Source organism: Mastigoproctus giganteus, chromosome 3 (assembly GCF_048544385.1).
Source record: "Mastigoproctus giganteus isolate SK-2022 chromosome 3, ASM4854438v1, whole genome shotgun sequence".
Lineage (NCBI taxonomy): Eukaryota > Metazoa > Arthropoda > Arachnida > Uropygi > Thelyphonidae > Mastigoproctus > Mastigoproctus giganteus.
In genome coordinates, this window is record NC_143577.1 from 140,194,725 (window position 1) to 140,219,101 (window position 24,377).

The 24,377-nt window shown below is 37.6% G+C and overlaps 1 long non-coding RNA gene across 1 annotated transcript in view; it reads left to right on the plus strand.

The window, feature by feature from the left end:
• Positions 1-2,363: 2,363 nt before the first annotated feature.
• LOC150088289 (uncharacterized) overlaps positions 2,364-24,377 on the plus strand; it is an 89,857-nt gene continuing 67,843 nt past the window's right edge. Inside the window, exon 1 of the long non-coding RNA XR_016546787.1 lies at positions 2,364-2,523. This is a non-coding gene — a long non-coding RNA (uncharacterized LOC150088289). The remainder of the gene's footprint in view (positions 2,524-24,377) is intronic.

The following is a 24,377-nucleotide window of genomic DNA, read 5'->3' on the forward strand; positions in this document are numbered from 1 at the left end:
AACAATTTCTCCTCCACTTTACTCTCAGTTAATACAAGATTCTCTAGCTTACTGCTAGAGTTGAATACACCTCTGGCATTCCCCTCACTAAATAACTCCTCATGTGTGAATGTCGATGCAAAATATTCATTTAGTTTGTTAGCTACCTGAGCAGGATCATCAACAGTTGACCCATCAATATAAATAAATAAATAAATAAATTTTCTGTTTATACTCCGGCACGACAACCAAGTCAGTAGAGTTTACAATAAATCGTCAATACAAATATTTATCGTATTTAGTAGTCACAATATCAAGTGGACCAATCTGATTCATCCCCTACCTTCTAGAGTTTACCTTCTAGAGTTTGCATAAGTAAAGAACTCTTTGCTGTTTTTCTTTGCATCCCTTGCCAAAGATTTCTCGTAATCTGCCTTCGCCTGCCTAACCTCCTTTGTAACTTGGTTACAGATCAACTTGTATCTATCATAGGCTTCTGTGTGATGTGTTAATTTGTATGTATCCCATGCATGTTTCTTCTCTGCCATATGCCTCATTAGTTCATCTGACATTCATTTAGGCCTAAACCTTGAACAATATTTCTTAGTTGGTATGTTAAGCCTAGTAGCTTCCAAGATAAGTTCTTTGAATGCTTCCCATTTTGCATTTGCTGTTGGTAACATCATCAGTTGGTCCCACTGTATAGAATTTAAATACAGTCTCAGTCCATCGTAGTCGCCTTTAAGAAAGCAATAACCCTTCCCTTTACCCCTAATGGTAGTTACCTCTTTGAGTAAATCCCACTTCAGCACACTGTGATCACTGCCACCTAATGGTTCATTTATCTGCAGATGCAGATTCTTAATGCATGAAGAATCACTGATGATAATCAAATCAAGAGGATTCCTCCCTCTAGTTGCCTCCCGAACATGCTGATTTAGAAAACAATCATCCAATAAATCCACAAAAGCCTTGCTAGTGTGTGAGTGACCAGCCCTCGATTTCCAGTCAGTATCTGGGAAATTAAAATCTCCCATTATACGACTCTCTGATTTACTGGCCCACTCTATTTCCCTGTACAGTTCCTTATTATACTCATCAGAGTCATTAGGCCTATAGCACACTCTTACTCTTAATTATGATATCCCAATGCTTATGTCACACCAAACTGACTCGACACTGCACTGTCCAGTGATGTCCACTGCCTTCACTTCCTTGGATTTTATGTATTTCTTAACTAATAGCATAACCCCTCCTTCCTTCCTATCCAGTCTATCCTTTCTGTAGACGTTGTACTCCCCAAATTCCAGTTCTGCATTCCTTATATCTGTGTGACACCACGTCTCTGATATCCCAACAATATCCGAACATAACCTGGGCCATTCCGAAATGTGTCTAGATATTCTTGACGTGCCAGAGGTCCCAATGTGTGCCAGTTGAACAACTCCCTGTTGACATGACGGGGGCATAGCTTCGTGCAGTTTCTTCCAGATACGTACCTTTCCGCCCGCTCGAAATAATGGAAATGGGACTCATCGAACCAGGAGACCAGTCTGCAATCATCTAAAGTCCAATGGTGATGTTCTTTCACCAAGTTGAGGCGTAGATTTCTGTGTCGTGGTGTTAGCAATGGGAATGTGGTAGGTTGGTGGCTCCCATAACCTATTGTGGCTATTAATCACCTGATGGTCTTGGTGGAGACGGTTCTGGCCTCTCGTTGAAGTCGGCGGTTATTTGTGCTACTGTCGCTCTCCAGTTGGCTGAAACAATGCGAGACAGATGTCGACGGCCACGTTCATTCACTACCTTACTCCGCTCACAACGGAGTAAGGTAGTGAAGAGATATTATTCGATGAGATATTATTCGGGAAATGGAGTATGACCGATACACTCTTGATACTGTCGAACAGAGATAGTGCAATCTTTGTACCATCTCCTCGACAGTGACCCATGCATCAGGCATCCACTATCGTCCCTCTTTCAAAGTCGGTTAACTCAAGTCGTTTATCCATACTGACATCGAATTACCGTCTACATAAATGCAGTAATGTAGTTTACCTATATATATCTGCCAAGCGGTGGGTTCGTCCACTAGCGAGAGGGGTGACAGTGTCTCATTGCTCAGGTATCCCATGAATTCTGTCCTTTCAGGGTACCATAGCCCAGGAAAACGTTAGCAAACTTTCGACCTGGCTGCATTTGCACATACCGAAGAATCATAGAAAAAAAAAATAATAATAATAAAATTTAAAAAAAAATAAAATAAAAGTAAATAAAATAATAATAATAAATAAATAAAATAAATAAGGAAAGAAAACTGTGTTTCCTCAATAGATGGAGCCACGAGTCAGCTTTGTTTCAGGTATTTGTGTAATAGTTGGATTTTAATTTGATGCGGTGTTTACTGTTATTGGTTATTTTTTAAGTAGTTATTAATTTGGAGTTGACGTTAAGTCTGTGTGTAATGGGAAGTTTATGTAAAAAACGAATGAGTACTGATATCCCGACGATTTAGTGACCCAGCATCCGTATCACATTTACACGGTAAGTCGACTTATAAACTGAATCAAAGGAGGGAGCTAGTGAAAACAGCCGCCATTAATCGATATCTCCTCTCCAGTGATTTATTTTATATACCAAATAAAAGTTTTTATTTGAAATGTAAAATTAATCGAATTCGTAAGTTTCGTTGCGAATACCGACTGATAAAACAACTGACATTTTTACCAGTGTGTTTTTGTATTCATTGCTACCAGGCCATCTTATGTGGCTCAATCGCATCCAGGCGCCAGCTTTCAGGGGCAAGATGTACTGTATCATTGGGTCCTTTCATATATTTTGACAGCGACAAAATAAATTATTGATACCGTTTCTTGTAGCAGGCAGGTACGGTACTTTCTTGTTTGCATTCTGATTTTGAAAAGTTTTGACCACCGCCTGCATTGATACATTTGTAAAAGATGACAGCTGATTAGTTACCATGTTCAAATTTAACTATTACCTGGAGATTCATTTTCTTCTTCCTCCTGAGGGCAGGAAAGAAACTGAAGTCTGTAGAGATCTACAATGTAATTTTCTTTTATCACATTCTTCTTTATCTTTAAAAACCGGAGTTTTTAAACTGTAAACCTATAGTGTAAACCTGGCTGCATTTACACTTACCGAAGAATCATAGAAAAAAAAAATAATAATAAAAAAATAAAATAAATACAAGTAAATAAAATAATAAATAAATAAAATAAATAAGGAAAGAAAACCGAAAAACTCCAGCTAAAATCCTGTTGCTGATGTGAACTTAGTGAAAATCTGGTACAGTTTGGCCCACTTCATATGAATGAATTGCGCTTAACAGTTTATTATTATTTATTATAGGCTAATAAAACTGCACAGCATAATTCTGGGCACTCTCAGGTTAACAATATTTCTTTGGTACCACCATACTGCGGTGGTTATTTCAGCTACATGACAACATATGGGTCATTCACTACTCATGCTACTGTTACTAGGTGGAGAAGGGAGCCTAGTGGCTGACTTTGACATGAATAATTAATCTCCATACAGGAATCCAGTATGATTAGTATAAAACAGAGCTATGATGCTCAGTATGTTTGTGGTATTTCATATTTGTAGAAGAATAAGAGAATTGAGGTAAATTTCTCGTATTCTTCTACAAATATGGAAATCCAATATAACCATTCCAAGACATTTGCCTCGAAGCAATAATTAAATATCATAAAAGTTTCAGAAATAGTTAAATTCCCTCAGAACGATGAAAGAATATTCAGAATTGCAGCCTATTCTTATGTTGTTACTGCAAATAGAGTGGCATCACCCAAGAAACACATAGTATAGAACACCAAGAATTTAATATAAACAAAGTATATTTTTCAGAGATATGAAAGTTGCTTTGTTAGAAGGAGAGGAACAAAATTGGGAACTGTGTAATGTGACTTCAGATAGACCAGTGATGTAAAACCCAAAGTGAACAACAGTGCTGGTAAACAACATTCTGTTTGGAGGAATAAATCACTAAAAAGCACTTAACAGTTACTAAAAAGAAACTTGTGTGTTGCAGATTGCATAATTAATCTTAAACAACCACTCTTGGTTTTGATGTTAATATAATATCATTCTAACCCTTTCTGTTTTGGACTGACTATTTAATTTTTTTATTTTCTGAATACAATTTGAATTTTACATATATGGTGTTAAATTTTTTTTTGTTTTTTTTTTTTCTCCTCCTTATAGAGTAACTTTTAGCTATTATGATTTAAATCAGCTTGATTGCTGTTTAGATAAACTAATTATTTGCTTTTCCTTTTTGTATATCTTTGGTATTGTTTTATTATTTTCACAGTTATTTTTTTTCACCTGTAACACCTTTGCTTCAGTAATTTGGATTTAATTCTCTTCATCCTGTTAAACTGGTTATTGCTTGTAATGGTTAAGTCAAGAAAAAAAAAAAAAAGATTTAATAATTGCTTGGTAAACACTTGGTTTTAGTACTTTTTATGCAAAAATTTTATCTAAAAAAAAATAGTTTTGACTAAACAAAGCTAATTAGTTTCTGGTTGATTATTGTATATGGACATCATTATTGATTTTTAGATATACTGTATATATTAACAGTAATATCAAATAATTTAGGTTAATTGTAATAGGTATCATCATTACTGTTGTATCAACTATCATCATCATCATTATTATGTTTATTAGTTAATATGCTTGTTCAGTCCTACAGATGGATAAGGGAAAAAAAATCTGTATATACGTGGGTTGATCTATAATTAATGCTTCTTTGGCCAAAGAGGTATAAAGACAGCAGACAAATTTTATATCGATATCATTTATGATATAAATCAGGGGTGGGCAACATTTGGCCGGCGAACGTTCGTGATCTGGTCCATGGTCGTTTTCAAAATATGTATAATAAACTGCCCACCATTTATTATATATATTTTTCAATTAATGGAATTTCTGACATAAATTTAGAAAATACTCTGCACATTGCTATGACAAATATCGATGCAGATATCGGATTCACTGATAAAAATAAACATCTATCATTAAATATTATAAAAATTTAATGAGGATCTCTCATTAAATATTATAAAAATAAAATATTACAGTTTTTTTTTACTGGAATTGTATTTGTATTTTTGTAATTTTATCTTCAGTTTGTATTTTGTTTTTCTTATAATAAAATTAATTATATGTACAAATTTACAATAAATAACATAAAACAGTTTGGCAATTTTTTCATTATACATTATTTTAATAATCCTAAAAATTGTGGAAAGCTGAAAAGAAATTTGGCCAGTCTGTACCTCAGACATTTTATTTTGCCTGTCTTTTATAAAGGTTACCCACCTCTGATATAAATGTTGCTAATATGTTGTCTAACAGATGATACCTTTTTAAATTTTTTATATATTTTTTAAAATTTGTAAATGAAATCAAATCCTCCCATATAACTTTGCCTACTAATTAGGGCTTGCAAACCGGTTTTATAAAACCGGTTAAATCGGTTTTCATATTGAGTTGTTAAAACCGAAACCGAGCTTCTAAAACCGGATTCGAATATTTTCATAGTTAGCCCTCGAATATAGTTTTTTGTTACGCACATTTTCTTTTGTTTGTTGATTTGTCTGGATCGTTCAACTGCTTTATGTTTTAAACGTGTTTTTTTATTTTATTTCAAGGTACGAATCTCATGGGCAATGGGCCAAATCTAGGATGGAATACCTTTTATCTTCCCACCTGTATCATGGCACGTTGCAGGTGTACTCATTTACGACTGAATGAGTCGGAGCGATAGCGTAAAAGAAAATGCTCAACATTTCTCCCTTCCAACTATCTTGTTTGCCAGGCAAGTTATGGAACGCGCCTTATTGATGGTTACCCACTAGAAACCGATTCGCTGAATATTGCATCAAATTTCAATCGTAGAAAGTTTTTTGCTTCTTTATTCGTATTAAATTTGCGATCAAATGTTCTCCAAAAAGCAGCTTCACCAAATTTAGCTTTTATGTAATTTTGAAAATACAACAGATTTAATTGGGGGAAAAAAAATTGCGAGTAAATAAATAAAAAATTTCTTTCGTGAAAATTTTGAAACTTGCCTCGTCGTGTAGACTCTTCATTCAGTGCTTGCAGGAGTGACGCATAGTATTGTGCCTTTGTTATCTTCAATATTTTTATTTAAAATTGTTGGTGATATAAATTCCTACTAATTAATATTTATTACTCTTATGTCTAAGATGAAATCAAATGTATGGAATTATTTTGCTCGAAAAAGCAAAGATGAAGCACACTGTTCGAAATGTCAGAAGATAATGAAGTCGTCTGGAGGATCTACATCATCTTTGATGTTGCATTTAAAGAAAATGCATCAGATTGATATTAAACAAGATAACAGTGAACCTCCCTTAAAAATGGTAAGAACATTAGAAAACTTTATCATTAAAAAATCTATGGAAGAAGAGATTTCAAAATTAGCTGCTTTAGATGGATTTTCTTTTAATTCAATTGCCAAGAGTGAGTCTATACAATCAAGCCTTCACCTTCAGAGAAATAAATACGATAAATTACCACCAGCCTCAGTGAATGGAATTAAAAATATGGTTCTGAATTATTATAAAACTAAGAAAGAAAAACTCATTCAGCATTTCAAAAATTCATTGGTTATGGGGGCATGGTATTCATTGACTCTAGACGAATATACGTCTATACAAAATAAAAGGTACAGGTGGGCCTCGATTAACGCGATTAATTCGTCCCGCGAGCGCATCGCGCAAAACGGAAACGCGTTAATCGAATATCATAACCAATAGGAAAAATTATAATCGGTACTTGACCTTCTGGAATGTCCATAAAGAATTTTAAATAACTTTTAAATAATACCTTTTAAATAACTTTTTAACTGCATGCCATGTAAAAGATAATAAAAATTATAGAATTAAATGTTTATTGTTCAAAATATATAATGGAGAAACTAACTATTTGCTACAGAAATATTTGAACACAGTCGTTTGAAGAGTTTTGGCTTTCGTTTTTTCATCATACAATTTCCGATAGCCGACAACAAGCTTCTCTAGGCCCTGGCGAAATAACATGTTTCTTTCGATGTTAGGATCAACATCCATTACCTTTTGTTTAAGGTTCTCTGCGATACGAAAGATTTCGTCTAGTTCTTTTACCGTTATCTCCTTTGAGGTAACATTTTCATCTGGCTAACACTCTTTTTCTTCAGCTTCTTCGTGCGCACGCTGTTGCTCTATTTAAAGGAGATCATTGTCACTTAACTGTTCTAAATGCGAATTCAGTGATTCTCGAACGTTAGCCGCATCCAAGCCTTTGAAACCAAGTTCATTATCAATATTACCCCGCGCAAACGATTTTACTTGCTTCAAAGATGCAGTTCAATAACTTTTTGAACTGCATCTTTGAAGCAAGTAAAATCGTTTGCGCGGGGTAAAAGATGCTTCCAAACTGCTCTCATATTGCTGTCACTTCTCCCCATGCTGCATGAATGTTTTCAATGGCCAATCGTATGTTATGTTTTTTCCAAAATTCTGGTACAGAAATTGCATTATCTCCTGTTATAGCTTCAAGTGCCTGTGCAAAGGTTCTGCGGAGATAGTAAGCCTTGAAAGTTGCAATCGTCCCCTGGTCCATGGGTTGCAATAACGAAGTCGTATTCGCCGGTAAAAAAACAACTTTCACATTTTCATTTAAGTCACCAAGTGCAGAAGGATGTCCAGGTGCATTATCTAAAAGCAACAGAGCTTTAAAAGTAAGATTATTTTTCTTGCAATAGGCTTCAACTGTTGGACAGAAATAAGACGTAAACCAGTCTTCAAATAGGGCTTTGGTCATCCATGCTTTTTTATTTGAACGAAAAATGACTGGAAGAGTGCGATGGCTGATCCTTTTAAAGCCCTAGGATTTTGTGTACGGTACACAAGCATGGGTTTCAATTTAAAATCACTTTCAGCGTTACCTCCTAATAAAAGTGTTAGTCGATCTTTTGAGACTTTATACCCAGGTTGTGATGCTTCATTTGCAGCCAAATAAGTTTTAGTTGGCATCCGTTTTCCAAAATACGCCCGTTTCGTCTACATTAAATATTTGCCGATCATCGTATTCAGCATCCTGAATGATTTTTTGCAATTCTGCAGGAAATTTGGCTGCAGCATCTTCATCAGCACTAGCAGCTTCCCCTGTTACTTTAACATTATGCAGTCGTGCTCGATTTTTGAAACGTCCAAACCACCCTGAACTAGCAACAAACATTTCAGTCTCCCCTTGATATTTTGTTTCTTTGAGCTTAGTAAAAAGGTTAATAGCTTTGCTCTGAATATTGTCCTTAGATAATGGAATTCTTTTTTGATTGCAATCTTCTATCCAAATTGATAAAAGACTTTCCATTTCAATCATTATTAGAGTTCTGTTTCTGGTATTTTGTAAACAAAAGAAGATGATGAAACTTTACCTTTCTCTTTATATTTGTTCTTACGGCTCAAGATAGTTCGTACGGTAGACTCACTGTATCCTAGATCTCTTACGATTTTCGCATGGTTTGCACCACGTTCATGTTTTTTAATAACTTCAAGTTTATCAGCTAAAGTAATAACTTTTTGTTTTTTTTTTTATTACAATCACGTTTTTCACTCTTTCTTTTATCCATAATTAACAGGGATAGAAAATTAGAATTTTTAAATACGTCTGCACGTTACTTTATTAGGTGGAGACAAACAAGTAACACGTCTACTTAGTTGATGGAACACACTGAGGCGGGAAGCGGACAAACGCTTGTTTATTGGCAGTCAGACATTTAGTGCGTGATTCGAATCTTTTTCAACTATCAGAAATAAAAGATCGCGTTAACTGGAAATTTGAATCGCGTAAAGTAAAAAGTGGTATCATTTTTTCCAATCGCGGTAACTGAAAACCGTGGTAATCGAACTCGCGTTAAGCGAGGCCTGCCTGTATATGAATATAAATGTGCATTCAAAAGACAATCATTGGTCGTTAGGTCTTATTGAGATTAATGGTTCACTTGATAGCAGAAGAACTGAGCAAATTATGAATGGACACTTGAAGGAATTTGGTTTGAACTTGGATGAGGATATTGTTGCCTGCACCACCGATGGAGCAGCAATGATGATTAAGTTTGGCAAGAAAATTACGCCTAATTATCAATAATGTATAGCCCATTGTATACATCTGTCAGTTATAGATGTACTTTATGAAAAAGCAATCAATTATAGTGCCACAGTCTCTGAGTCTCCCAAAGACAATGAAGAAAATGAAAATAATGAAGAAAGTAGTGATGATGAAGAAGTTGAAGAAAGAGAGCAAGGCATGCTTTATCAAACCGACTTTACCGATGAGTTCATTTATTTCTTCAATCCAATGGCCAATATTGCACAAACTATTAACAAAGTCAGAAAAATTTGCAAGCTTTTTCGAAAATCGCCTACCAAAAATGACGTATTACAAAATTTTGTTAAAGCAAAATTTAATGGGAAAGAATATAAACTTATATTAGATTGCAAGACTAGATGAGATAGCACATTCTATATGATTGAGAGATTTTTGAAATTGAAAAATTGCATTCCAAATGCTCTATGTGCAGTACTGTCAATTGAAGCTGTGTCTGACGATGACTGGAAAACACTTGAATTGCTATGTGAAACTTTGCGACCAGTTGAAATGATTCTGAAGGCTATAACCTCAGAAGATACAGACTTACTTAAAGCAGAGTCTTCAATAGAATTTCTGCTCTAAGCTTGATACAGCAGAAAACCCATTTGCTTTAAAGTTTCACCAAAGCCTTTTGCAGCGTTACAATGCAAGTACGAAATTGCCAAACTGTAGCTTTGCTGAGCTATCTACACAACCCCAAAAAGTTTAGGAAAGAAGATTCAGGTTCAAGAACTTTTGATGTTCCAAGTAAGCAAGTTTTGAAAAAGCATGCTGAAGAGATTTATCAGAGATTATTTGCAAAACATTCCGAAGGAGTCTTAGCGTTGAATGAAGAAACTGAAAATAAACGAACTGTTCTTTTAGAAGAAAACAAAGACTCGTCTAGTTCTGATGTTGGTTTATTACACTATCATACTCATGCGAGAGTATGATAGTGTAATAAAGAGATTAACTGAAGAGCCTTAAAAATATCCGAGTGAATTGGAAATCAGAAAAGAATTTAATATTGTGGAGGCAACTAGCAGTAGAAGTGAAAAGCTGGAGAAAGTTTATTTTATAAAGCACTGCTGACCATTAAACCAACAAGTGTCCAATCTGAGAGAGTGTTTTCGATCACTGGTCTCTTTAACACAAAAATAAGGTCAAGTCTATCATTTCTGTGTTTTTTAAAGGATCATTTTCAGAAAAAAGCTGAGCAATAAATAGTAAAGTAATTTCCCCAAGCTGTTTTTTTTTTCACATTATTTATTATTTATTTATTATTATAGGGCTTATTATTTTTTTGTTTACTATACTAGAAGATAGTTTTTATTCAAAAGATTTGAATACTATTTGTAATTTTGTATAATCTCAAGCTGGTTACTTTTTTGGAGCATTTTAATTTTTTTATTTTTTTTTACTATAAGAGGTGATAGATTTTGTTTAAAAAATTTGATTACGATTTGTACAATCTACCCAAGATAAAATAAATACCTGTGTTATAAGCTTTTAATTATTTTCCCTAAGTCTGAGAAAATCGGTTTTAAAACCGGTTTTAAGAGTAAACTTCGGTTAAACTCGGTTTTGAAATTTCTCGGTTTTATGCACGCCCTACTACTAATATTCTCTACCTTGTTATACAGTATTTTTTTGTTTTGTTTTGTTTTTGTTTTGGTCTACTATGAATTACAAGAAATTTATTTTTTGTGTGGCATTTAACAGAAGCCACATGAGCAAAAGCATCGTTATTATGTTTATTAGTTAATATGCTTGTTCAGTCCTACAGATGGATAAGGGAAAAAAATCTGTATATACATGGGTTGATCTATAATTAATGCTTCTTTGGCCAAAGAGGTATAAAGACGGCAGACAGAATATTCCACTCTTGTAACAGATCTGTCTGGAGAATTTCATTTTTCTTTTTAACATCTTAGTTACATTTACAGCATATTTTCCTATACTGTAATGTGTTTAAAATGGCTAATACTCTTCTCTTTGAACATCCTTGTGATTGCATCATATGTGGTTGTCCTGTCTTTTTGAATCATTCACAGACCTTGGTCTCCTGCTTCTTTGCTGGTTGCAAGTTTCAGTGACTCCTTTAACATCTACAAGCATTGTTTATATCAAAAGTGCCTTATTGGTACTTTCTTCAATTTTTCATGAGTCTGGATAGCTCAGTTTTCTCTAGACTTAAAAAGAATCTACCATTGGTTGTTGGTGGAAACTGACATCAACTTGACTGGTAATAATTTCAGACCTCTAATAGGTAGAAACTTTTATTTTAGGATGTTTGTCTTAATATCTGTACTAGTAATATATAAAACTTCATGATGTTAACTAATTCAATTTATAATATATTTTATTGCTTAAGATCAACCCTTATGGGGTTGACTTATTGATCAACCCTTGTATACATATATATTAAAACTTTTTAATGCTTTTATTTATTTATTTTTCCTTTAAGTCATTTCAATTTGTTTGAGTTAACAGTTCAATATTATCATTATTATGACTTCTCATTATGCTGTTTTTGCTACACTAATGGGTATTGTGGTACCATGTGCTTGGAGTGGTTGTTGACTGGTTACTATTGTTATATTATTATCACTGTTGGCTGTGGAACTTCCTGACTGCCCTACAGGTTTTCAGGATCGCAGCTTTCTGGAGTTCCATGTAAGTGTTCTCTGTGAGGCCTTATGGCTCTCTATTAGGTTCTTATTGGGACTTTTGGCACCATGCAGGTGGTTAACATGGTGATCGCGATAGTCATTACTTATTTCATATACCACATTTCCTTGATGTCCTGTCTTAGGCTGTTTACTTCCTGATCTTTTCTTCAGAGGTTTTCTGCAGGCTGCTGGTGTTGGAAATATTATTAACCATATGCAAGGAAGTCTGAGGCTTATGCTGCACCAACCAAAAAAAAAAAATTCTGAATTACCCCAAGAGAGAGAAGTAGAAGGGAATCACCAAGAATGATGACTTGTCCATTATTATGGGATGATCACAGTATAGCTTGTGAGTTGGAGCCTATGGTATGGCCTTATTATTAAAAAAATCTTTTCTACTTTATGGGATTTTTTCTGCTCAGTAATGGGTATTGGTACCAAGTGCATGGGATGGTTGGTTGTGTCTGGTTACTATTATTATTGGTCGAGGAACTCTCTCTTGCTATCCTACAGATGTTCAGGATTCAACTTTCTGGAGTTCCATGTAAGTAGTCTCTGGGAGGCCTGTTGCTGCTAGGTTCTTATGGAGGCTCTTTGGCACCATGCCAATAATTGACACGGTGATTGGGATGGTCATTACTTGTTACATATGCCACATTTCTCTGACTTTGTCTTAATCTGTTTACTTCCTGATCTTTTCTTTGTAGGTTTTCAAGTAGGTATCCTTTTCCTTCTTTCGATGAGGGTTATGTCTGGCTTGTGTGTGATTTTCTTGTCTGTTATTATGCACAGTTCCAGTACAGTTTGTCAGTAGTGGGTCTCTAGTATGGCCTGGGGTTCATGCTTATAATATGGTACACTTGCCTTGTTCAACTGGTATTTATGATCTGATGTATTATCCTTTACCACCTGGTCGTGTCTGTGAGTGTATTCTGGGGCCAGGTGGCATCATCTGTCATTCTGCGGTCCTCGGCAGTGTATTTCCTAATGTTCATTACGTGGTCTTGGATGGTGAGCATGAATCCTACACTCTTGGGGGGAAGAACCTCCTGTTTGTGAGCCATGCATTGGAAGCAGTCTTATCTGTGTAATCTTGATAGAGATCATTTTAGTGCCTGTCATGGAGTGCTATCTTTGACTATGTTTTGGTCTTTGTTTCTTCTGTCTGTGTGGGTGGGGTCTCCTTGTTAAGGTTGTATGTTGTGTGCCATTTGTCTGGCTTTCTTGTGGCTCGTTATATTGATACTATGTTTTCCTGGAAGTAAACCCGCAGGTTCTTAATTGCCTTCTCTTGTTCAATGAGGTCTCAAATCCCTCCTTTGTGGGCTATGGTCATTCTTTCGATGGCCGACTTCAGGTGGTGTTAATGACTCTTAGTCATTATCACTGTCGATCTTATAATCTTCTCTGGCTCAGTGTTAGCCCAACTCCATGATCCCAAAGGAGTATGTTAGTATTGAAACTGCGTGACTGTGTTCCTACCATTCAGCTTTGATTTTAGCAGACTTCTCAGTCTCTGATGGTATTTCTCAATCAGGCGGGCCTTGATTGCCTTGTGTTCTAAAAGGAGGGAGACCCCCCCCCAGATGCCTCTCCCTCTGTCATGCCTTCAGTCTATACACTGTTCTTCTGCTGATAGTTTTATCCATCTGGATGTTCTTGATGCAGTCCATGAGTTTTGCATTTGTCCAGGCTAAATTGCATCCTGATAACAGTGCTGAACTCTTCAGTGACTGAAAAAGTTGAGTTGATTCTTGGTTGCGGCATACAGTCTGATGTCATTCATGTACATCAGGTGAGAATGAGTGTACTGGTTCTTCCTTCCTTCTTTTAGGGTATATCCATACTTACTGTTATTGAGCGTGGTGGACAGTGGGTTGAGTGCTAGATAGAACCATAGTGGAGTCTCCCTGGAAAATTCCTCTTCCGATGGGGATTGGTCTGGTTGTGATGTTTTTGACCTTGATAGTTGCTTCTAGGCAGTGTGTCAATGTTGGATTGACTTTGTAGATCTTCAGTGTCTCTATCAGCCAGCTTTGGGCATGGTGTCAAAAGCCTTGAAGTAGTCGATGTACCGTGTACAGGTTGCGGTGTGCTTGTAGGCAGTATTCCTTAACTGCAGCATTGGTGGTGAATTGCTCCTTGCATTCCTTCTGCTGGTTGGCCATGATGTTTTGGCTCTCCAAGTGGTCTGATAGTTATGCTGTTAGTCAGGATCTTGTGCAGTTTTGGGAGATAGGTGATTGGTCTATATTTTGAAAAGTTTGTGGTGGTGTTATTCTTAGCCTTCAGGTAGGCGATTCCTTGAGTCAGCAACTCTGGGATTGTGTCGGGGTGCTTGATGATATGGGTGAACTTCTCTTTCTCTGCTATGCACTTGTTTGTGTTGCCGAACTTCTTGTTATTGTTTGTTATTTGTTTTTTTTTTTGTTTTTTTAGGAGCATCAGCAACTAAGGCCATATTGCTCCGGGGATATGCGGTGGTCATTCCCTGACCTTTCTGCATCCTCCGTATTTGGTGGTCACGTGCTCGAACCCCAGTCTAATTAAGAAGCGTGTGCTACGCACTGCTGCTCCTGCCCACCTGGCTATGGAGGCACCCCGAACTTCTTGTACCAGTAGTTGTGGATGAGAGCAAAGTGGAGGAGAAATTGTTGAAGATAAACACAAGAAAGGCACCTGGGGTGGATGGGATCTATCCAGTTATATTAAAGGAGGCAGCAAAGGAGGTAAGCAAACCCTTAGCCATAATTATGAGAGCTTCCTTGGACTCAGGGGAGGTACCCATTGACTGGAGATGTGCAAATGTGACCCCAATTCACAAAGGGGGATCAAAGGCTGACACAAGTAATTATAGACCTGTGAGTTTAACTTCTGTTCCCGGAAAATTAATGGAGGCACTGGTGAAAGAAGCACTGCAGGATCATCTAGACAAGACTTCAGTTATAGCTAGGACACAGCATGGTTTTGTTAAGGGGAAGTCTTGCCTGACCAATTTGATTGGATACTATGATGCAGTCACAAAAGAACTGGATGCAGGGAATAACTTTGATATTATATACTTGGATCTTAGAAAGGCTTTTGATACTGTTGCACATGGAAGACTGCTGCACAAATTGGAGCAGTGTGGCATTGGAGGCAAGTTGCTGCTATGGATAAAGGGGTGGTTGAGGGGGAGAAGACAGAGAGTGGTAATCAATGGACACTGCTCATCGTGGACTAATGTTATTAGTGGAGTCCCTCAGGGTTCAGTATTGGGGCCTTTATTGTTTTCTGTATTTATAAATGATATTGATGATGGTATATCAGGCTTAATGTCCAAGTTTGCAGACGATACAAAGGTTGGCAGGGTTGTCAAGGACACTACTGACACTATGCTGCTGCAACAGGATTTGGAAAGGTTGAGCAGATGGGCTTCGAGGTGGCAAATGAAGTTTAACATTGACAAATGTAAAGTACTACATATGGGAAACAGCAACCCCAGAGCAACGTATCAACTCTGTGGTACTACACTGACAGTGGTAGAGAATGAAAGGGACCTGGGGGTGGTGGTGCAGGCAGATATGAAGTTCTCTGAGCAGTGCAGACGAGCTGCAAGAGTAGCTCATGGTGTATTGTCAATGATATATAGAAATTTTTCTAGCAGGGATAAGGAGGTGATTATTCCCTTGTATAAGGCAATGGTCAGGCCACACCTAGAGTACTGTATACAGGCCTGGAGGCCTCATTTCAGGAAGGATGTAGAGCTGCTGGAACGAGTACAGAGAAGGGCAACTAGATTGGTGAATGGGACAAAGGGGTTCTCTTACGAAGAAAGGCTTAAGTTTTGCAAATTACAGTGTCTGGAAACTAGGCACCAGCGGGGTGATCTGATAGAGGTGTACAAAGCCTTGAATGGTTTGAGCATGCTCAATGCTGATGGGATTCTTCCTCTAGCTCAGAAAAATCACCTGAGAGGGCATAAATTCAAATTGAGGAAAGACAGATGTAGGATAGATGTGCGGAAATTTGCCTTTAGCCAGCGGGTGGTTGGTGGGTGGAACAGACTTCCATCCCTTGTCGTGGAAGTTGATAGCCTAAATAAGTTTAAGGCTCAGCTGGACAGGTATTTCGAACGAACAGAGGGGTGAAGTGGAAGTGGTTATTTTTATTTATTTATGTTACTTTTTTTTTTTTTTTTTTTTTTTTTTTGGCTGATGCTGCATAAGCTTGCTTTCTTGCATCAAATGCCTCTACTAATGCTAATGCTAATGCTAATGCTAATGCTAATGCTCCGGGGATATGCGGTGGTCATTCCCTGACCTTTCTGCATCCTCCGTATTTGGTGGTCACGTGCTCGAACCCCAGTCTAATTAAGAAGCGTGTGCTACGCACTGCTGCTCCTGCCCACCTGGCTATGGAGGCACCCCGAACTTCTTGTACCAGTAGTTGTGGATGTTATATATTTCTGGGGTTGACCGGTTGTGGGCCTGCCTGATCAACTGTTGTACTTCTTCCTCCCAAATCTTCCATTCTGTCATCCATTGTTTTCTTCCATTCTAGTGGGGGGGGACTTGACCATTATGGCTAACTTTGCTGCTTCACAATTTGATCTAGAACTCTTATTAGACTCTCTTCTGTTTGGCGGTTCCATTGCCTTCCTTCTCTTCTTTTCTGATTTTCCTGTTGAAGTCTCTCTAGTTTTCATAAAATATCTTGTTTGTTTTCCTCTGGGCACACTCCGTGTAATGGCAAAGTGTCTTGCAGAGTGTCAAGGTATCCTTCGATCCTCCGATTATAGGTCTTGTGTGTACTGTGGATGTTCTGTTTCTTTAAGAGGGTCTTCGCTTTTCTGAGTAGCTTCTTATTTCTGTTACCCCGTTGATACTGGGTCAGTTTGGCCTATCTTCACTCATCTCTTCTATCTTCTGCTGCAGCCTTCTTTCCCAGGCTGGTGGATCCATGTCTTTGCATTTTGTTTTTTTTTTTTTCAGTTTTCTCTGGTTTCTCCTCCTTTTATCCTGGTGTGCTGCTGTCTGCACAGTAAATGGTTGGGCAGATAATGTCTAGTGTTACTTCATTGTTGGTGAAGTAATCCATTATTATTGATCAGTTGAGCTAGTCTGTGACTTACGACAGGATTGTGTTGGATCTCTGTTTTGGTATGGTGTGGGTCTTTGTGTGGTCCATTCCCCTCATTCTGCTAGGGGTTTCCACCGTTCTATTCTTGATATCACAACCTTGTCTGTTTCCAGTTAGGCTGCTCTAGATTGTAGATCTTGTATTTGGTATTATTTCTTCGGTTCTGGTTCGGTTGTGCCTGTATTTGTTGTTTTTGCAGTTGTTTGCTCACATCCTGCTTTGTTTTTTTCCAAGATTGCAGGAGCTATCAAGTTATTTGTGGCAATGGTTCATCTCTGGTCTGCTATTGCTATTCTGTGACTTTGAACAGTCAGGAACCATTCCATCCACTTGGTGTGTAGTTCCGTCCTGTACATTGTCTTGTTTATCTCTAACCGTTAATTCATAGTATGCTCACATGATGAACATATTTATTTTGATGCTCCATTTCATGGATTGGCTTCTTCCTTGCACCTCCGTAGCCAGGTGGGAAGGAGCAGCAGTGTGTAGCACACACTTCTTGATTAGACCGGGGTTCAAGCCCATCACCACCAAATACGGAGTATGCGGAAAGGTCAAGAATGACCTCCGCATATTCACGGAGCAATATGGCCTTAGTTGCTAATGCTCCTGAAAACCAAATAACAAACAAACAAACAAACAAACAAGCTTCTTCCTTCCTGGGTGATTACTGTTGCAATTTCATGACAAGCATTTCCAGTTAGATTAGTTGGGCTTGGGTGGTTTTGTCCTTTGCTTGTGGGAGACTGTCCCCAACTTTTCAAGCTGACCCCTCTGCCTTAGGCAGAGGGGTCAGCTTGAAAAGTTCTTCTTCAACTAATCCATGCCACTAGAACAGTACAGGCTTGCACAGACCTTCCAAATAAATAAATGAAAACATGATCATATTAATTTCTTTTCTTTTTTTTCTGGTTTCTGTATCAATTTTCTTCTGGCTTCTCAACCAATCTGTGTTACTAAACTAGCATACGACTTCAACAGCTTTCACAGCACTTATCTTTTCTTTTCTCTACTTGTAATTTTTTTTCTGGTTTCCCAACTCCCAATCATTCTGTACTGTTGAAACAACATTGGTTTTGACAGCCTTTAAAAGAAAAAGAAAAATTGTGGTTTCATTTTATCCCGTCTTCTTTTTCTGTGTCAGTCAGTAAGTATCTTTTGTCTTCCAAAATCTGTCAACCAAATCATACTGCTTGAATATGATTCATATTCAATAAGCGTAGCCAGGTGGGAAGGAGCAGTAGTGCATAGCACACGCTTCTTGATTAGACCGGGGTTCGAGCCCGTCACCACCAAATATGGAGAATGCGGAAAGGTCATGGAATGACCACCGTATATCCCGGAGCAATATGGCCTTAGTTGCTAATGCTCCTAAAAACCAAATAACAAACAACAAAACAAACATATTCAATAAGGCTTTTGATACTGTTGCACATGGAAGACTGCTGCATAAATTGGAGCAGTGCGGCACTGGAGGCAAATTGCTGCTGTGGATAAAGGGATGGTTGAGTGTGGTAATCAATGGACACTGCTCTTCGTGGACTAATGTTAGTGTTGGGTCCAGTGTTGTTTTCTGTATTTATAAATGATATTGATGATGGCATATCAGGCTTAATGTTCAAGTTTGCAGACGATACGAAGGTTGGCAGGGTTGTTAATGACAGTACGCTGCTGCAACAGGATCTAGAAAAGTTGCGCAGATGGGCTGAGAGGTGGCAAATGACGTTTAACATTGACAAATGTAAAGTACTACATGTGAGAAGCAGTAACCCCGGAGTAATGTATCAACTCTGTGGTACTACACTGACAGTGGTAGAAAATGAAAAGGATCTGGGGGTAATTGTGCAGGTAGATATGCAGTTTTCTGAGCAGTGCAGACAGTCTGCAAGAATAGCTCATGGTGTCTTGTCAATGATATAAAGGAATTTTTATAGCAGGGATAAGGAGGTGATTATCCCCTTGTATAAGGCAATGGTCAGACCACACCTTGAGTACTGTATACAGGTGTGGAGGCCTCATTTTAAGAAGGATGTAGAGCTGTTGGAATGAGTACAGGGAAGGGCAACAAGATTAGTGAATGGAACAAAGGGCTACTCTTATGAAGAAATGCTTAAGTTTTGCATATTACACTGTTTGGAGACTCGGTACCTGTGAGGTGATCTGATTGAAGTGTATAAAGCCTTGAATGGTTTGAGCATGCTCAATGTTGATGGGATTCTTGCTCAGAATAATCACCTGAGAGGACATAAATTCAAATTGAGGAAAGACAGTTGTAGGATAGATCTGCGGAACTTTGCCTTTAGCCAGCGGGTAGTTGACTTCCATGTTTTGTTGTGGAAGTTGATAGCCTAAATAAATTTAAGGCAGAGCTGGACGGGTATTTGGAACGAACGGAGGGGTGAAATCAGAGCGTATTTTCTGTCTGATGCTGCATAAGCTTGCTTTCTTGCATCGTACACCTCTGCTAATGCTAATAGCATAGGCCAACAGCCCAAAAAAGAAAAGAAAGAAGAAAAAAACAAAGCGAATTCAATAACTTTTCTACTGTGTAGTTTCTCTGTTAATGATTTTCTTTTGGTGTTTCTTCTATATTCCTAGCTTGCTAGAACAATGCAGGCTCTGTCAGCCACAAAAAAAAAAAAAAAAACTGGAAGCAGCAGCAGTCTGATAAATTCTGTCCCTCCCTCCACTTTGTGTTAGCATTAGCATTAGTAGAGGCATATGATGCAAGAAAGTAAGCTTATGCAGCATCAGCCAAAAACAAAAAAAAAAAAAAACCCCACTCCCATTTTACCTCTCTGTTTGTTCGAAATACCTGTCCAGCTGAGCATTAAATTTATTTAGGCTATCAACTTCCACAACAAGGGATGGAAGTCTGTTCCACCAACCAACTACCTGCTGGCTAAAGTCAAATTTCCGCACATGTATCCTACATCTGTCTTTCCTCAATTTGAATTTATGCCTTCTCGGGTGATTATTCTGAGCAAGAGGAATCGGCATTGAGCATGCTCAAACCATTCAAGGCTTTACATCTCTATCAGATTACCTCGCTGGTGCCTAGTCTCCAGACACTGTAATTTGCAAAACTTAAGCCTTTCTTCTTAAGAGCAACCCTTTGTTCCATTCACTAATCTTGTTGCCCTTCTCTGTACTTGTTCCAGCAGCTCTACATCCTTCTTGAAATGAGGCCTCCAGACCTGTATACAGTACTCAAGGTGTGGCCTGACCATTGCCTTATACAAGGGAATAATCGCCTCCTTATCCCTGCTAGAAAAATTCCTGTATATCTTTGACAACGACACCATGAGTGTTAATCAAATTTCTTGAACAAACCCAATTCTCCAATTCCATGTTTGCTAGAATAGAGCAGGCTTTGGAATTCTCCAAAAGAGAAAAGGAGCCTATCTTCATTAGCCTTCCTTTCTTGTTGTTTCTCTGTATTCTGCTTATATAAAACTGCATATGCTTTCAGGCGCCTCAGTAGCCAGGTGGGAAGGAGCAGCAGTGCGTAGCACACGCTTCTTGATTAGACCGGGGTTTGAGCCCGTCACCACCAAATACGGAGGATGCGGAAAGGTCAGGAAATGACCACCGCATATCCCGGAGCAATATGGCCTTAGTTGCTAATGCTCCTAAAAAAAAAGAAGCATATGCTTTCAACAGCTTTTACAGGGATGGTCTTCATTTCTCTTTCTTTTGCCTGGTTTCTGTGTATGTAATTTACTTCCAGTTTCCCAACCTTCAAACAATCCATCCTGCTAGAGCAGCATGGACTTTGATAGCCTAAAAAAAAAAAAAACACTTAATCTTAATTTTTTTTTTTCCATTCTTTTAGTTTGTGTTAATAAATTTTTTCCATCTTCTCAGTGTACAACTAACCAATCCTAGCTACTTGAAAAACAAGTATTTTAAAAGAATCCTCCCCTTCGGAAAAAAAAATTTCTCTGCATCTTGTCTCTGTGCTACCATCCTTTTAGGTAGCATTTTGGTTAGCGTCATGCCATGTGGAAAATGAGTGGTTTGAATCCCATCACAAAGGAGAAATTTTTATGGGGGTGTGTGTGTGTGTGTGTGTGTGTGTGTGTGTGTGTGTGTGTGTGTGTGTGTGTGTGGTGGTGTTTTTTTTTTTTTTAATGAAACCCCAAGCAGGAGAGGTATTAGTACTATAGTACTTAGAGAGGAACAGGCATTCTGTGTTATCAGACAGTCTAAAACACTGATGGGTTCAGTATCTTTCTATTTCAGAAAATTTAGGAGAAGTCCTGTTGACTTGCCTCCCTAAAATCCACTCATGCACACCTTCTTGATGGTAAGCCACGTTACTTCACTTAGGTGGCAACAAAGGTGTAGAATGGTTCTCTTCAAGACTCCTGGTCAGCTTGAAGAAGGAAAAGACCAAATCCTTCAGCACATGACAGCAAGATGAAAGAGATGGCCCTCAGTGCCCAGCAGCTTTCACTCCCCCTCTTACTGCAGCAAGAGGATCAGAGTGGAAGCAGAGGATGCTAAGAATCTCTGGATATGACCAGGCTGCCATGCAAGGAAACTGAACTTGGCCTGTTACAACATAAGATCGCTCATCGGTGAAGACAAGATATTAGAGCTGGAAAAGGAATTAGAAAATATGAATTGGAATATCATCGGTTTGGCTGAAACAAGAAGAAGAAATGAATCACTTATAAGTTTATCAGGTGGAAATTTGCTGTACACCAATGGAAACAGTAAAAGGAGCGAAGGTGGAGTTGGCTTTCTGGTCCGTAAAGATAAAAAAAACAACATTTTGGAATTCAAAAGTACATCACCAAGGGTGTCAAGATTACTACACAGGATTTCTATGAGGTACAAGCTGAAGGTTATAATGATTTTCGCACCAACATTGATGATGAAGAGGTTGAAGAAAAGTACACCGAAATTGAGTGTCTTCTAGATGAGCAGAAAACCCACTACACTATCATTATGGGGGATTTTAAGGATGGCACACGAAGCCTGGAGCGTAAGCTACCATTCACTTGTTGGAGCTGTCATCAGCGGGAGGGTTGTTTACAAATGCACTGCTGAATACTGCAGGCTAGTTTTTGTAGGTTCAATGGAGGCAGGGGATAAAACCAGAGTGCCTTATGCAAATCGAAGTTTCTTAGTCCATTATAAATTCAGTGTGGTTCTATTGAGTGTACGGCAACTCTCCCCCCCGGCCAAGAACACAACTCCGGTGTACTTATCAGAGGCGTGGATAGCGGATCACAGAAAGAGACAATGCCAAGGTTGGAAAGAGACAAAACAGCGCAGCAAAGGGAACTATAGGAAATTTTAGAATTGGTGAAAGATTTGTGCAATTTTCAGATTCTTGAGGAACACTTTTTTCAAGTAAAAAGAAATTCAAAGAAGAAAAAATTAGTCAAGAAACACGTGTCATGATGAACTGAAAATGACAAATGAAGAGCAAACACTGACAAAGAGAAAACTGAGTATACCGAGTTATGCAAAGCCATTAGAAAGAGACTCGAAGAAGACATAAGAAGATTTAACACAAGAAAAGTAGAACAAGTATTAAGGGAAAACAAAGGATTTAAGTCAGTAGCCACGAGCAGTAATACAGAAAGACAAATGACATTGAAACTGAAGAATAGCAATGGTGTACTTATAAATAGCAGAGAAGGCATAATTCAAATAGCAGCAGACTACTAAAGAGAATTATACAAGGAGCGACGGAATGATTGCCAGCAGTGGGGAAGATGGATTGCAAATTAGTAACACATAATGACATACCCGATACCCGGTAGAACATGCATTGAAGAAAATGAAGAATCAGAAAGTCCCAGGGGAAGGTGAAGTTACTGTATAGTTGTTAAAATTGGGAGGAAGAGACATGACACAAAAACTGGCAAGACTTCATAAAATGCATTAGAAAAGGTGTGATGCCTAAGGAGTGGAATAATGCAATCATAGTTTTGCTGCATAAGAAAGGAGATAAATCAGAAATTGGAAATTATAGACCAATTAGCTCGTTATCCCACATCTACAAATTGTTCACAAGGGTCATTACTAACAGATTAGGCGCCTCTGTAGCCAAGTGGGAAGGAGCAGCAGTGCGTAGTACACGCTTCTTGATTAGACCGGGGTTCGAGCCCGTCACCACCAAATACGGAGGATGCGGAAAGGTCAGGGAATGACCACCGCATATTCCCGGAGCAATATGGACTTATTTGCTAATGCTCCTAAAAAACCAAATAACAACTAACAGATTAGAAAGCATACTTGATGAGAATCAACTGAAAGAGCAAGTTGGCTTTAGGACAGGATTCTCAACTATCGATCACCTTCACATAATATCACAGCTAATGGAGAAAGCAAATGAATATAAAACACCATTATGCCTGTTGTTTGTGGATTACGAAAGGCATTTGGCTCCATACAGCATAAGGCAAATTAGCTGTAATAATGATAAATGGCTGGAAGTCAAGAGAAGAATAAATTTTGGATGGATAGCATTCAGGAAATATAGGGCAGGAACACACTATTATCACGTCACATGAATCTCGTCATAATAGTAGTACTCTGTGGTCCCTGTTTAGTGTAAACTGTGAAGTCGGTTGGAGAAGAAACTGTAACATAGTGTGGTCAGATTAAAATGATCTTGAGGCACTCATGCTTATGTTTGGGGTATTCATTCCTTGTTTAGGGGTACTCGCATTATATCTTAAGAAAACCGAACAATTTTAATAACAACCATTTTATTTCTATATTTTGTTGATTTTTACAATGCAAAATTAGTCAAATTTAATTAAAATTAACCGAATTATAGCCCGTGCTTTAATTCGTTTAATTCGGAAAATTTTATTGCAAGAGTTATAAACACTAAAGGAAACCTTTTATAAATATTAACATCAAATGTTTTACATAAATGTTTACAATACACATTCAATAAACCTGATTTATTTTATCAAAAAGAAAATATTTACCTAGCAATACTTTTCATTTGAGCGAATTTTCTTTAACAGTTTTTCATTTTTTATTGCACATGCGTAAAATTCTTTGCATGACATTTTGGGATTGGTTTTCTGCAACAGTTCTCCTTCAACATTTTTATTTCTATCCTTTTTCCATGCGTTAAACATTGAGCTAAATACCCACTCATGCATTGCATTTGAGTGAGGAAAAGCAAAGACAAAATATTTTTCTCTGTATTACGTACTTCGTACACATTTAAAATTTTTATCCAAATATCTGTGGTATTTTTGAGGTCTTTTGTCTCAATATTTCTGTGGAATTATTTCAACAGAACATATTCTTCATACAGCAAATTGATATTGACATTGGGAATTTTAAATAAAAAAGTTTGTTGCCTGTGCCTTAAACCATTAGAACGAAATAAAAAAGGAGTAGAATGTAAAAGGTTACAAAGTAAGCATAATATAA